This window comes from Epinephelus lanceolatus, chromosome 8 (genome assembly GCF_041903045.1).
Source record: "Epinephelus lanceolatus isolate andai-2023 chromosome 8, ASM4190304v1, whole genome shotgun sequence".
Classification (NCBI taxonomy): Eukaryota; Metazoa; Chordata; class Actinopteri; order Perciformes; family Serranidae; genus Epinephelus; species Epinephelus lanceolatus.
In genome coordinates, this window is record NC_135741.1 from 16,738,853 (window position 1) to 16,751,285 (window position 12,433).

The 12,433-nt window shown below is 43.5% G+C and overlaps 1 protein-coding gene across 2 annotated transcripts in view; it reads left to right on the forward strand.

Annotated features, from left to right (window-relative positions):
- fgd (faciogenital dysplasia) overlaps positions 1–12,433 on the forward strand; it is an 87,180-nt gene that overhangs the window by 22,690 nt on the left and 52,057 nt on the right. Inside the window, exon 1 of one of the 2 annotated variants that reach the window (XM_078169915.1) lies at positions 5,246–5,562. The exons of the other annotated variant lie outside the window; for it this stretch is intronic. The gene's annotated coding sequence lies outside the window, so the exon portion shown is untranslated. Of the gene's footprint in view, positions 1–5,245; positions 5,563–12,433 lie in introns of those variants that run through there. 2 annotated transcript variants of the gene reach the window in all.

Genomic DNA, 12,433 nt, shown 5'->3' on the forward strand with positions numbered 1-12,433 from the left:
TGTGAATTGTCTCCATGACAACAGCCCAGTGTCCTGCTTCCGGCTTTCATCTGCAGGGTGCGTGCGAAGACAGCCAAACCAAGTGTGCCGTGGCATCAGCCGACTGATTGATCTGAGTTATCTAAAAAAAAAAAGAAAAAAAAAAGACTTGTTTATTTATGCAGATTTCTGTACCAAGTCCCCTCTGACTCTAACTGGGCTAAGTCCTCAGTGTCCCCGCAGTTGGCCAGGACTAGATCAAGAGTCCTTTGAAAGCTTGCTGACAGAACGTTGGCAAGCATTCAAACAGCGTTGATGCATAGTTTTGCATATTGTTGATGCCATTCTTGTTTCTGTATTCGTGGCTTGGTGGGTGATGACTGTGACATCGTATGCTCCAATTTCTGGTATAAATTCCAGAGGTCTGCCCTCTAAAAGTCAAAGATTTGAGACATCAGTCGGAGACCCTTCAGGCGATTGAGGCTCTTTGAGTCACACAGTCGTTTATTTGTAGGGAGGGTCTGTCAGTCAGTGGGCTGTGGGGACATTTCGCCTCAATTTCACACTGCTCTACTTTAAGTCGTCCCATCCAATTGGTGAAGTTGTCTGCGATGGGTACAGGAAGCTGCAGACCCAGACCCAGGGTGAGTCTGTGTGAGTCAGAGGCAGCTGTCTGGAGGAAAAAGATCTCGGTCAGACTCAGAGATAAGGTTATCTCTTGCCTTCTGCTTTTTAATTCAATTAAATTCAATTCAATTTTATTTGCAAAGCCCGATATCATAAATCACAATTTGGCTCAGAGGGCTTTACAGCTTATGACATCCCTCTATCCTTAGACCCTCACAGGGAAAAAGGAAAAACTCCCCCCAAAAAACTCTTCAACAGGGGAAAAATGGCAGAAACCTCAGAAAGAGCAACTGAGGAAGGGTCCAGGATGGACAGGCGTGTAAAAGATTTTGTGCATGCAGAACAGATCGCACCATAGGGCTGCTATGAAGTCCCTTCTTAACACCGCCTTTGCATTTTTGCACAGAACCAAACAATGGCGTCATAATGCTCTCCCAGTCTGTGATTTCAGACAGTATGTCGGCATCCCAGAAGCAAAAAAGACATGTTACACTTCAGCGCCGGTCTCTAATGTGACATAACATGTGTCAGCAGCACTTGTTAAACAGTAACAATGGCATAACGTGGCAATAATAAAAATTTACTGTCCATATTAAATGGCAGCTGCTCTTGTCCTTTGCTCCGAAGGTAAGGAGCTCCCTGACCTCATTGTTTACCCAATTTGTGGACATTTTTGGCCGCTGTTCCTATTTGAGTTAGCTGCTAACTGCAACTTACTACTTTTTAAATCTCCCACGGTAGGTTGCATGCATAACACGTTGTCAAAACGTCACACATGTCTTGTCCTGCTGGCTGTCCCTTTTACATGGACATTTATTCTGCACTATTACTTCCTCTGCCACTGACTTAAAAGCCAGATAACTCTGTCCCCCCATTCCGTGATTGTACCTTTTATACAGAACATCGAGGCGGCATAATGCCAGTCTAAAAAGGGCTGCCTTTTGTGTAGATCTCGTGTCAACAAAGAATGTTGCTGCAAATTTCCAATCCATTGTATAATTAGCACACATTAGCTCAGAGGGCTAACTTGGCTGTATTATGTGAACATCCTGAACGCCCCGTCGAAGCCCGTTCAAAACATCTGGCAGTTCAGTGAGGTGTTGCTTGATAGATTATATCAGTAGTTCCCAACTGGTCCAGCCACACGGTCCAAATTTCTCCTTAGTCATTAGTTCAAGGTCTAAACGGTCTAATTTATTCTACGTCATACTTGTTTTTGGCTATGTCAATGAGCTGATTTGCCATCTCTGTTAAGTGGCTGTACATTAGTCACTCACTCTACAGCAGGAAATGGCACTTCAAAAACACAGCTCTGTGCCAGAAATTCACTGTACTTGAAAATAAAGTGTGTTTTTTACAAACTTGGCACATTTGCGAGTCACTTGCGGTCCATTTAGAATGGACCCATGACTCACTTTTGGACCGCAACCCACCAGTTTGGAACCACTCTTTCATATGACAATAAAGGAGCGAAAAAGTTGTAGAATATTTGTATTGAACAGCCAAATCTGGTTCCAAACTCTGAGTCGAGTACAGTGTAAACATTGTCAGAAGATTTGTTGGCTGCGTCTCATTGTCTGACCTTCATTTTTGCATTAAACAGGGAAAGACGCATGTTTTTTTTTTCCAAGGTTAAAAATGAGGCAATGAGTGGTATTTTCCATCTCAGTGTAGCTGTCTGCCAGGATGGAAGGGAGTGTGTGTGGTTGGTGATCCCACTGGGCAGATGTGTGACAGATGCCCTCCTTAGGTCAGTGGAGCGGGGAAGATTTAGACTAGTGTTAGTCGTCAATATTGCAGCGAGTTTGTGTGTGTGACAGAGACTGAGAATAATCACACACACACGTTCCTTCTTTGCGGACAGATGGAAAGAGATCATTGTTGTAATTAGTGAGAGTGGTAAAGGGTGACCGAAGGGCAGAAGAACTGTGCCAGCTCGGTACATTTCCTTTATCCTTTAGTCCCTGTCAGTGAACACATCTTTATCTCTGTGGGCTATGGCATGGAAATCAAAGTCTTCCAGTTGAGCCAAATTCTACTTTGAGCATCGATCTCTGCCTTACACGAGCTAAAACGTGATAACAAAATGGCGAGAGGTTCAACATTCCTCTCTAACCCACAGCTCACATTCCTCTCTTTGGTGTAAAGAGGGGGCACGAGCACCATGCCTCATTAGATAACCCACAAAGGCTAGGCTCCTATTCTTATTTGTAATTGGTTTCCCCCCCTTTTTTTGAAATGCCCTGCAGGGCTGCTGCAGCACCGATTCTCTATCTCGTCTTTCCCTCATGTGAGAATATTTCACCTCGGCAGGTTTGCTGGGATGAGCAGCCAGCTTTATTGCTGTGGAGAGCAGCACCTGTTCCCCCAGTCCGGTACGATGCATAATTCACTGTGTTGAGAATTTCAATCATTTCAGCAAGAGGTGGCCTACAAAAAGCTGCAGGAGGTGGAGGTGGATGTTGTTGTCGCCGCTTTGACATGAGGACAAGGAGATCAATTGGGGCCCATTTTAACCCACTCAGGCACTCTCAACTCGCCTCAGTTTTTAAAGCTCCTGCGTTTCCTGAATCTAAATCGAACACCCATCCCCCCCTCTTTACATTCTCCCTCTCTTACGCTCCTCTCCTCACACCCAGCTTTAAAGCCCTCATATCGTTTAGGAACTGGGGATATTCCAGCAGTGTTTCCATGGTTATCGGTGGCATTCGTCTGTGGGTTCAGAGCCGGTGTCGGCCGATGTCACCCGGTCTTTCAGGCCGATGTCACTCCAACTATTGAGTGGAAAGAGGGGGAACACAGGGAGATATGGAAAGGGGGGCAGTTGTTGTAATTATATGTGCATATGAAGAGGATTGGAGCAGCTTGGGCGCATCATCCTGGCAGCTTTTGTGATCCACATGTCTGTGGGGGGAAGTCGTACAGAGACACGGATGTACTCCCCAGACACTCACAGTAAAGTGGCTCCCTGAGGGATGTAACAACATTTATTATTTACACGTCAGGAATACAAATTATTTTTAGGAAAGAACTAGTGGTGAAAAGATCAGTGGATTAGTCAGCTGACAAAAATATTTAACAACAATTTTGATAATTGGTTAATCATTTGAGCAAACATTTGCTAGTTTGGATGAGCTGCTTCCCTCGGCTTTATATAATTATTTTACACACGAGAAATCCAAATTATTTACAGGAAAGTACTACCACTTTCAACAGATTGATTGATGAAGTATGTTTTCTTTAGTGTATAATCGGCCAAAAATAATAATTGTTGTGTTTTCGTTTTACCTTAGAATGAGCTGTTTTTATCTACATACAGAGCTGGTCCTTGTCCACAGAGTCCTCCATGTTGCACTGCCATGTTTCTGCAGTAGCTCATAACAGACCCAACAAACACTGGCTAAAAGTTGGGCCATTTGCATGTTCGCGTTGGCCACTGCTGTTAACAGCCCCTCTGCAACAAGCTGTGTCAGACAACCACCATTTTTAAAATGTGAAACTGCTTTTTTCAGTGTTTTTTCAAGTTTAAATCACCAGGATTGTTTGTTTTGAAGAAGAAGAGACCTCTGCAAATAATTCAGCTCCTGGTAAAAACCTCCTGAATATCTGGATCTTAAGTTATCAGATAAAAAAAGTTGCAGGTGCTTGGCTAGCAAACAATATGACGAGCCAAACAGCATAGGAAAAACATTAATTTGTAAAGTGAAACTGCTTTATTGAGTGTTTTTACTGGTTTTAATCATTTGGGGTGTCATTTATATAACAGTTTGTAGGATTCTTACTAAAAATGTAGCCTATGTATGGACAAAAAACAAAAATGGCTACAATCAGGCTTCGGTTGCAGTGAGCAGTCCTCACCACTAGATGCCACTAAATCCCCCTAAATCATACATGTTGTTCCTTTAAGTTATGTTAATCACAGAAAATTAATCAGCAACAATCCTGAAAAATACTTGTTTGAGTCATTTAATGAGAAAAAAAATGCTCGACATTTGCAAGTTTCAGCTCTGTAAATGTGAGTATTTGCTTTACATCATTGCTAATATTCTTGGGGTTTGGATTGTTGACTGGACAACACAATCAATCTGAAGAAAATTTTCACTTATTCCTCATGTTTTATAGACTAAACAATTAATTGATAATGAGTATAATTAGTGTCAGCCTTAAAGAGACCGCTTCACCTCTGTGGCACACCATGCTTCCAAAGAATTTCCTCCAAAAGCGTCCCTCCTCTCCAGCTCACTCATATCCTCACACACTCATGCAACAACTGCGCAGGCACACCCACTGATACTTCCACACACTTCCCCCATCTTTCATTCAGCCACTTCTTTTCCTCTCTCCCTCCTCCACTCTTCTCTCTCTCACTTAACTCTCCCCTCCTGCTCCATCTCCCCCCCTTTTTTTCTCTCTCTCCCTCCTCCCTCCTCCCTCTAGCGGGCTGTCATTAGTTTCCATGGTGACAGTTGGGCAGCATTATTGCCGGCTGAGAACTGCTCCTGGGTTCCTTTCAGAGCGGCGGCGGCGGAGGCATTGTTCAGTGCGCTGCTCTGAATGGTGCGGGGATCAGGACGGGGAGAGCGCAGGACAGGAGGAGCCCTTTTTTTTGGGGCAGGGATAGTGCGTTAGTAGAGGGTGAGGGGGAGGAGGGAGGGGAGGAGGAAAGAGGAGGAGAAGAGAGAGAGAGAGAGAGAGAGAGAGGGGCAGCGTGGTGGTGGTGGTGGTTAGAGGGAGTCGATGAGAGAACAGGAGTAGTAGCAGCAGTAGCAGACTCTTGCCGTCTCCCTGAGAGCACCACTAAAACATCCAGGCTCGTCAGGCAGGCTGCTGGTGGCTCCGTGCTGGACTAGACTCTGCGTTTATGTTTGTGTCACACGGCAAGAGACGGAAGGATCTACAGACAGAGGGTGAAAACTGAGAAAACATCAAGGGCAGATGGCAAACTGAGTTCAGCTGGTGAGTTACTAATGGCGCTTCATCCTCTCTAAATCATACATGTAGGCTACATCATGTGGGAATGAACATGCACATTTGAGCCTTGCATACAGAGGTGCACTGATTTATTTTAGTTGTGTATCTAGCAGGTGCTGCTGCTTTACAAAATGCATGCGTTCAAACCAAACCTCTGTCTGGGTTATGTTTGGGTGGGCTTACAGCTGTCTGCTGAATGTGGGCTAATTCTCACTGCCCTCTGAAATATACATGCCAGACTGCATGTTTTATTGAGAACGTACATTGGGGGCAATTTTCTGCCGCCTTGATTCCTGGATTCCTTGCAGTGTTTTTTTTTCCGGGAATCTCTGAGCAAGACAGCGTGTTTCGGTCCTAGTTTGTTTGGTTTTTCTCTTTCATCTATACTACGGTGGGTAATTAGGAGTGAGAGCTGAACCCTCTGGCTTCTTGAACAAGTGATGTGTGGTGAGTAATGTAGTGAGCAGCGAGCAGTGCCAATGTTTTTTCAGGTCATTGCCCCCTGTGCTGTGCTGTCTCTGCGATAAAACAGCACTCAGACGGACAATTGTACAACTTAGAGTGGATACGTGCTCACTAAAGGAGCATCCAAGGTGGTGTTTCATATAAGTGACACAGTAATGACCACTACAAGCTCAATGATGTCATTGCATGACTTCAAAGATGATTTAAAGCTCGACCGACTGCACAGCCAGTTCTTCTGTTTTCTGTCAGTAATTCAGGAATGTCAGTGTTTGTATTCAGTCTCTTAGGATTTTTTTCTGGCACACTATAATTTAGCTGACTAGGGAGTTGTCTTAAGGAGCGGGGAGTCAGAGTGTTTCCATGACGACCGGCAGCAGCTGTGTGAGCCGAGCTGAGGCCGAATGTGTGGCAGACACTGTGGCATTGCCTAGAGACTCTAATCAACGACCTTTTGACCCAGATCAATGGGATGTTGCTGAGCCAAGCAGCCACAGGGTCTGGCTGACATATATACAGTAGTGTGACGCCGGTGTTGTGCAGCTGCACAGCTGCTTACATTTCCTGGATCATCCCAGGCTTCACTGGCGTCGTAACAGTCTGATCCTCTTAGATTGGTGGGAGTATTAGTGTAGAAACAGGCTTCTCATATATCAACATAATCATGACCATTAGATGGATTTATTTTAAGTGTAATTAAAGTGTGACCTCTGGATATCCAAGTCTCTGCTGGCTAGTTGATTCCTAATCTTGCTGACCTTGAAGTGGGGTAATTTTACATGTACGTAGGATGGGTTGGACGAAATCATGGAAACACCACACAAAAAGAAAGGCTGAGAACAAAACCACAGCACAGAGGGGAAAGAAATACACAGTTGGATTATAATCTGTTTTTAAAGGTATGCTATGCAGGAATCTTTGCTTACTGATTGGAAACCCTACATTCAAACTTGGCCCCTCCTCCCAACACTGCTTATACATACACTGCAAGCAGCTGTAGTTCAGTAAGTACATTATATTTGTTGTAATGGAAAAGCAGGCTCTGAGGTACACCACTCAGCCTTGCTTCCAATTTTTCCCAGTGGCCACTTGCGGTACTGCAGCCTGCAATCTAAATAGCATTTTCCCCATAGACCACCACTGTAAAAGAGACGTTTGTGAAACTGTAACAGGACACCTGGACATGCAAACAAGGACAGTTATGACTCTTAAAACTTTCCTCGAGCCGATTTGAAATTCCATGACATCATCACAATGTTAAGTGTATGAGCCAAGCAGGAACTTTTGGGCAGAGCCGGCGGGAGAAACACTACTGTTAATATTCAATGGGCCACATACCGCAGAAGTAAACCCAAAAACTGGAAATTTTATTTGGAGTATACGCTAAGCAAACAGTTCTATTAGACGGAATAGGCACCATCTTGGGGTTTGGTACCAAAAAGCTAACAGCCCTGGCACCTACATGTCCAACAGAAAACAGGCCAACTCCACATCTCGAAAGTGAAAGTGAAAGCTAACCCCAGATTCACTCTCGTTTTGGAACAAGCTTTGTCCACTTCCCAAAAGATGCATGCTGCTACTATCTGGTCGCTACCTTTTTAAAAAGTCCTAACTTCAATTGTGCACCGTTTATGGCTGGGCCTACACACCCCTGCCTAAAGATTGCAGCCCAGAAATGTCTTGACTACAGCAAAATAAGAATAAAATAGAGGGCAGGGTCTCTGCACAAAAATATACACTTCTTCTATGCATTGTTTTTTAGGAAAATCCTGTAAAGTAAAGCGTTAACAGTACATACTGGCTTCACCAGTGTCCTACCATCATTATTTTTAAGCTTTTGAGCTGAGTTGTTAAATGCCCCAACACTTTGTCATAAAAACTGCTAAGTTCTTTGATTTGCTGAAGGCAAGCAGTCTTTAAACAGTCAACTACATCAGGGAAGAGTTATGCTGATCCTAAGTCAGAAGTGAAAATGAACTGAATCAGCACCTCTGACACAGTCTCAACAAAAACACTTCATTGTGAGCCGTCAGTCAAGCCATTAACACCATAAGCTGGTATTTATGGTAATGCTGCCATGTAAGAAACTGCCTGTACTCAAGGCCAACACACAAAGACTCGCACAGTAACCTCGTGTGAAAGGCAAAATCCTAGAACCCCTGGGCAGTGGAAAAAGTAGTGAGTCATGTTTCACCCTTTTTCCCTACGTCTGGACAGGTTTACTTTTAGAGAAAGCCAAAGGAAAGGATGTCTTTAACCCGCAGTGTCCACAAGTATTTAATACAGGGGTGGGTCTGTAACTGGGAGGGCAGAAATTCTGTGCGAGTCATTAGTTTAGTCGAGTGCTTTGTACACTTCCTCAGAGCCTGTCCTCTAATGGTATTTCTTTTATTTCATCCGTCCACTGTGCATTTAAACGCATCAAAGTAATGCTGGTGGTTTCTCTTCATTCCTTGGTTAAACAAGAGGAAGGAAGTTCTTCATATCGGTCAGAGATACTGGAGAACTTGCGGTGATACTGACCAAGCCACATGCAAACAGAAAAACACACACTCATCCAGATGCCATGTTTAACAGTCACCTCGATTAGTGTGCTGGTAATTACACCCACTGCTTCCTCTTTACCCAGGGCACCTGGGGTCTTCCTCCACTGTAGAGCTGGTGATGGCATTTCCTGTGGTGGTGACATGATAATTATAAGAATCAGCGAAAACAAAGACATGTCAAACGATTAGGTCATGATGGAATAGAAGAAATTGCCTTACCCAGAAGATAGAGTGTGTTTAATGCATCTTATCTGGTTGCTGTCTGAACACAGTCTGGTTGCTTCACTTTCAGTTTGAACTTTTGCTTACATTCCTCAGGTCGGGCAGTAAGAGGAGGACACAAGTGTTTTGCTTTAACATGTGTGTCCTTGCGTCTTTGCGTGCATATGTCTGTGTGCATGTGTCCTTTTCTTCTCCATTTGTTCGGGGCAGGCAGTCGGAAAGTGTTAGGAGCTCTCTTGTCTCCAGTGAAGCATGCGTGTTGTCTTTGTTAAGAGACAGGGGAGGACAGAAAAATCACACGCAAATACACAATCTAGGGATGCAGCCAACCAAAAAAAATCTTAGTCGACTGAAACTCTCTTGCACCAAACGATTGGCCAATGAGGGGGAAAAAAATCTGCACATTATCTCTATATTAACAAACAGCCTCAGTGAGCTGAGTGTACTCTACCTGTATGTTTTCATTTTCCCCTGAGGCCAGAGTATTTTTTAAATTCCTTGCAATGGGAGCACCACATATTTAACACTATGCTACGCCATGTGATGAGGCGCTGATGGCGCACATTTGCCTTTTTTCTCTGGTTATGGAGAGTCAAAAAAGGTTCAGATTTGAGTAAAATATTGCACTCATCACTGTCAGTTTTTACCCAGCCTTCCAATCACATTGGAGAAGGGGCCAAACAAATACCACAAAGACCAAACATCACATCCTACATGACATGTAAGACTGCAACTAACCATTATTGTCATTGTCGGGTAATCTGTCAGTTATTTTCTCAATTATTCAGTTAATTGTTTGTAGGGCTGCCCCTTTGTAAGAATTTTCCTAGTCAACGTCATTTAGAGCCATTAGTCGACTAGTCACCTGCATGTTTACGATATTAATTTCATTATTAAATGATATATTTTGGGCAGGGCAACACAATGGTTTGAGTTGAAGGTGTGAGAAAGAATAGTATCAGTAACATTGTTAACACTGTGCTACATTACAGAGAAATACAAAACCGTACTAATGAACCTTCATTAATAAAGGCCTTTATTTTATCTACAAGTGCACGTCACACACTGAGCGAGCCGCCTGTTAATGACGCTGTTGGCAAAGCAGTAATGATTGTGCTAAGTGGCTAATGGGCATGTAGCTACTTCCATGTTTCAAACGATACGTCATGTAGTCGACCAATGAAGATGAGTTTACATATCACCTTGGGTTCGTCCTTCACCTTCTCAAAATGATCCCACACTTTGGATTTCCTGCCCGACATGTTATTAACTAGTCTGTGTGATAACCACAGGTACCAGCCCTGGAAATTAACCTGACTCCTCTGACTGCTGAGTGTGGCCACTTCCTGTGTCTGTCCTTTCAAATTAAATACGTACATGGTCCAGTCATATAGGTTTCGATTTATTTTGACAAGACACAGCTCCTAATAGAGTTTCATGTTTGTTTGTTTTTTCTGTGACTAAGTGACCAATGAAATCTTGATGACTAATAGCCTTTCTGGTTGACTAACGTTTGGTTGACTATTAGGGGGCAGCCCAGTTGTTTGGTGGGAAATGTCAACCAGTTTTTCCCACAGCCCAAGATGACGTCCTCAAAGGTCTTGTTTTGTCCACAACCTTGTTGCTGTCATATAGGAGTAAAGAAACCAAAAAATATTCACGTGTAAGAAGCTGGAATCACTTGCTTTTTTTCCTTAAAACTTACCTAAACCAAATAATCGATAATCAAATAAGTGTCCAATTAATTTTATAGTGGACAACCAATCGATTAATTGTTGCAGCTCTTATGACATGCACAAATGCTGAACAACAACAGTATAGGAGAAATAAACACTGCTGGCCACATAGACCTGCGGATCTGTCCTCTCTCCCTACGTGCTTCAGCCTTCCCTTCATCCAGAACAAGTACTCTACCTTGTGCCGACGTTTTTACTTCCGCAGATATTCTGGATCATAGTAACCAGGTGCAACCAGAGCATCTCATCTGAAAAAAACTGCATCTCTAAAAGCGCTCTCAAGTACTCCCAGCTGGCTGGTATCAGAAGAGTGCCTGGCATCTTCAGCTGACAGAAAAAGGCTTTGAAAGTAACACCAGTAATAACCTATCAACCTATCAAACATACCAACCGACCACAAGGAGTCGGCCCTAACACGATCACTAACGACACTCCTCCCTGCAAATCCGTTCAGTGAGTTATATCGCTAACATTTTTTTTATCTGACCACCCTCAGGAGGAGAGGCCTCTCGCCTCTAATTGTCACCTCCCGTTATAAAACCAGCGCTCTCTTCAAAAGCTTACAAGGTTTCAGTGTAAAAGCTGGAGCTGTCTTTGTAGTTGTGTCCTACTGCTGTGGAGAGGATGAGGGATGGATTCCAGAGGCCAGTAACAAGATATTTAATGAATTTCTGCTGCAGGGCATAGTGTGAGCACGTACACGTGTGTGTGTGTGTTTATGTCTGTGCTTGTTTGCATTCATTTGTGTACGTGAGCTATCAGGCAGTTTTTTTATGAATATATTTTCCTTTAGGGATGTTTGACTGGATAATCCTTTCCAGCCATATTCACTTCAGGGGAGAACTTTTAATGTCTCCTCGTAAAGAAGGAAGCCAGTACCTGTGCACACATGGAGCTGCTCGCAGTGACTGGGGAGCTACCATAAATGGTAAATTTCAGGACAGTAAGCTGTTCCTAGTGATCTCCCAGTTTTATAGTTCACAAAGCTTGACTGATGTTTTTCGGCAGCAAAAATGTGGAGAAGGTGAAACATGAAAATGGGAGTGAAAGGAAAAGTATGATGTATATTTTAAGCATTTGTGTGTTGGAACCAACTGGGGAATTGCAGCTCTCTAACAAATGTATGAATTGTGCTGCAAATGCACCATTATTGTCTCACATCACCCCGGGGATGTGTAGCAGCAGCTCTCGCCCAGGGCTGGTTCTATACATCCCTGGTGGATCCTTGACGATGACCAAGTAGCAGCAATACAGCAGCCGTCTAATTGAGCCCTCTTCCATAATTCCTCCCATCAACCTTCAGACCCCTTGAGAGACAATCTGTTGCAGGTAACGCAGATGACAGATGACAGGTGGGCAGAGCTGCTGCTGCTGCTGCAGGCGATTCTCTGTGGTTCACTCTATAGAAATTCAACAAGGGCTATGATTTAGCCGTTGGTCATGTGAAAGATGATCTGATAGCCAGTTTTTAACAAGGTGGATGCTAAAACACGCACAACTATAAATGACCCTCATCAGTTTCATGACAAATATATGTTAAGTTCTTAGGCATATTTTGTTCTATGGCTTTTAATATGTCATCTCCTGTACAGTAAACCTGATTTTGAAAGGACCATCATCAGATGTGACTGATGGTGTAACAGGAGAACAGTACTGATGGTATAGAAATGAGCTCGGAGCCTATGGAGATTTGTCTGAATGGGGAGAGTGAAAGTTGAGTTCAGTTTCGGAAGTGTCGACATGGTGACTTCAGCCCATTCGGAAGAGAAAAAACAGAGCCGTGAGAAGTAAAGGCGAAAAGCTCAATAACAAAGCTTACCTCCTTGAGTTTCGAGCTCAGTAATTAAAACAACTGTTCCCTAATTGGATCTTTATTTTGATATTCATAAA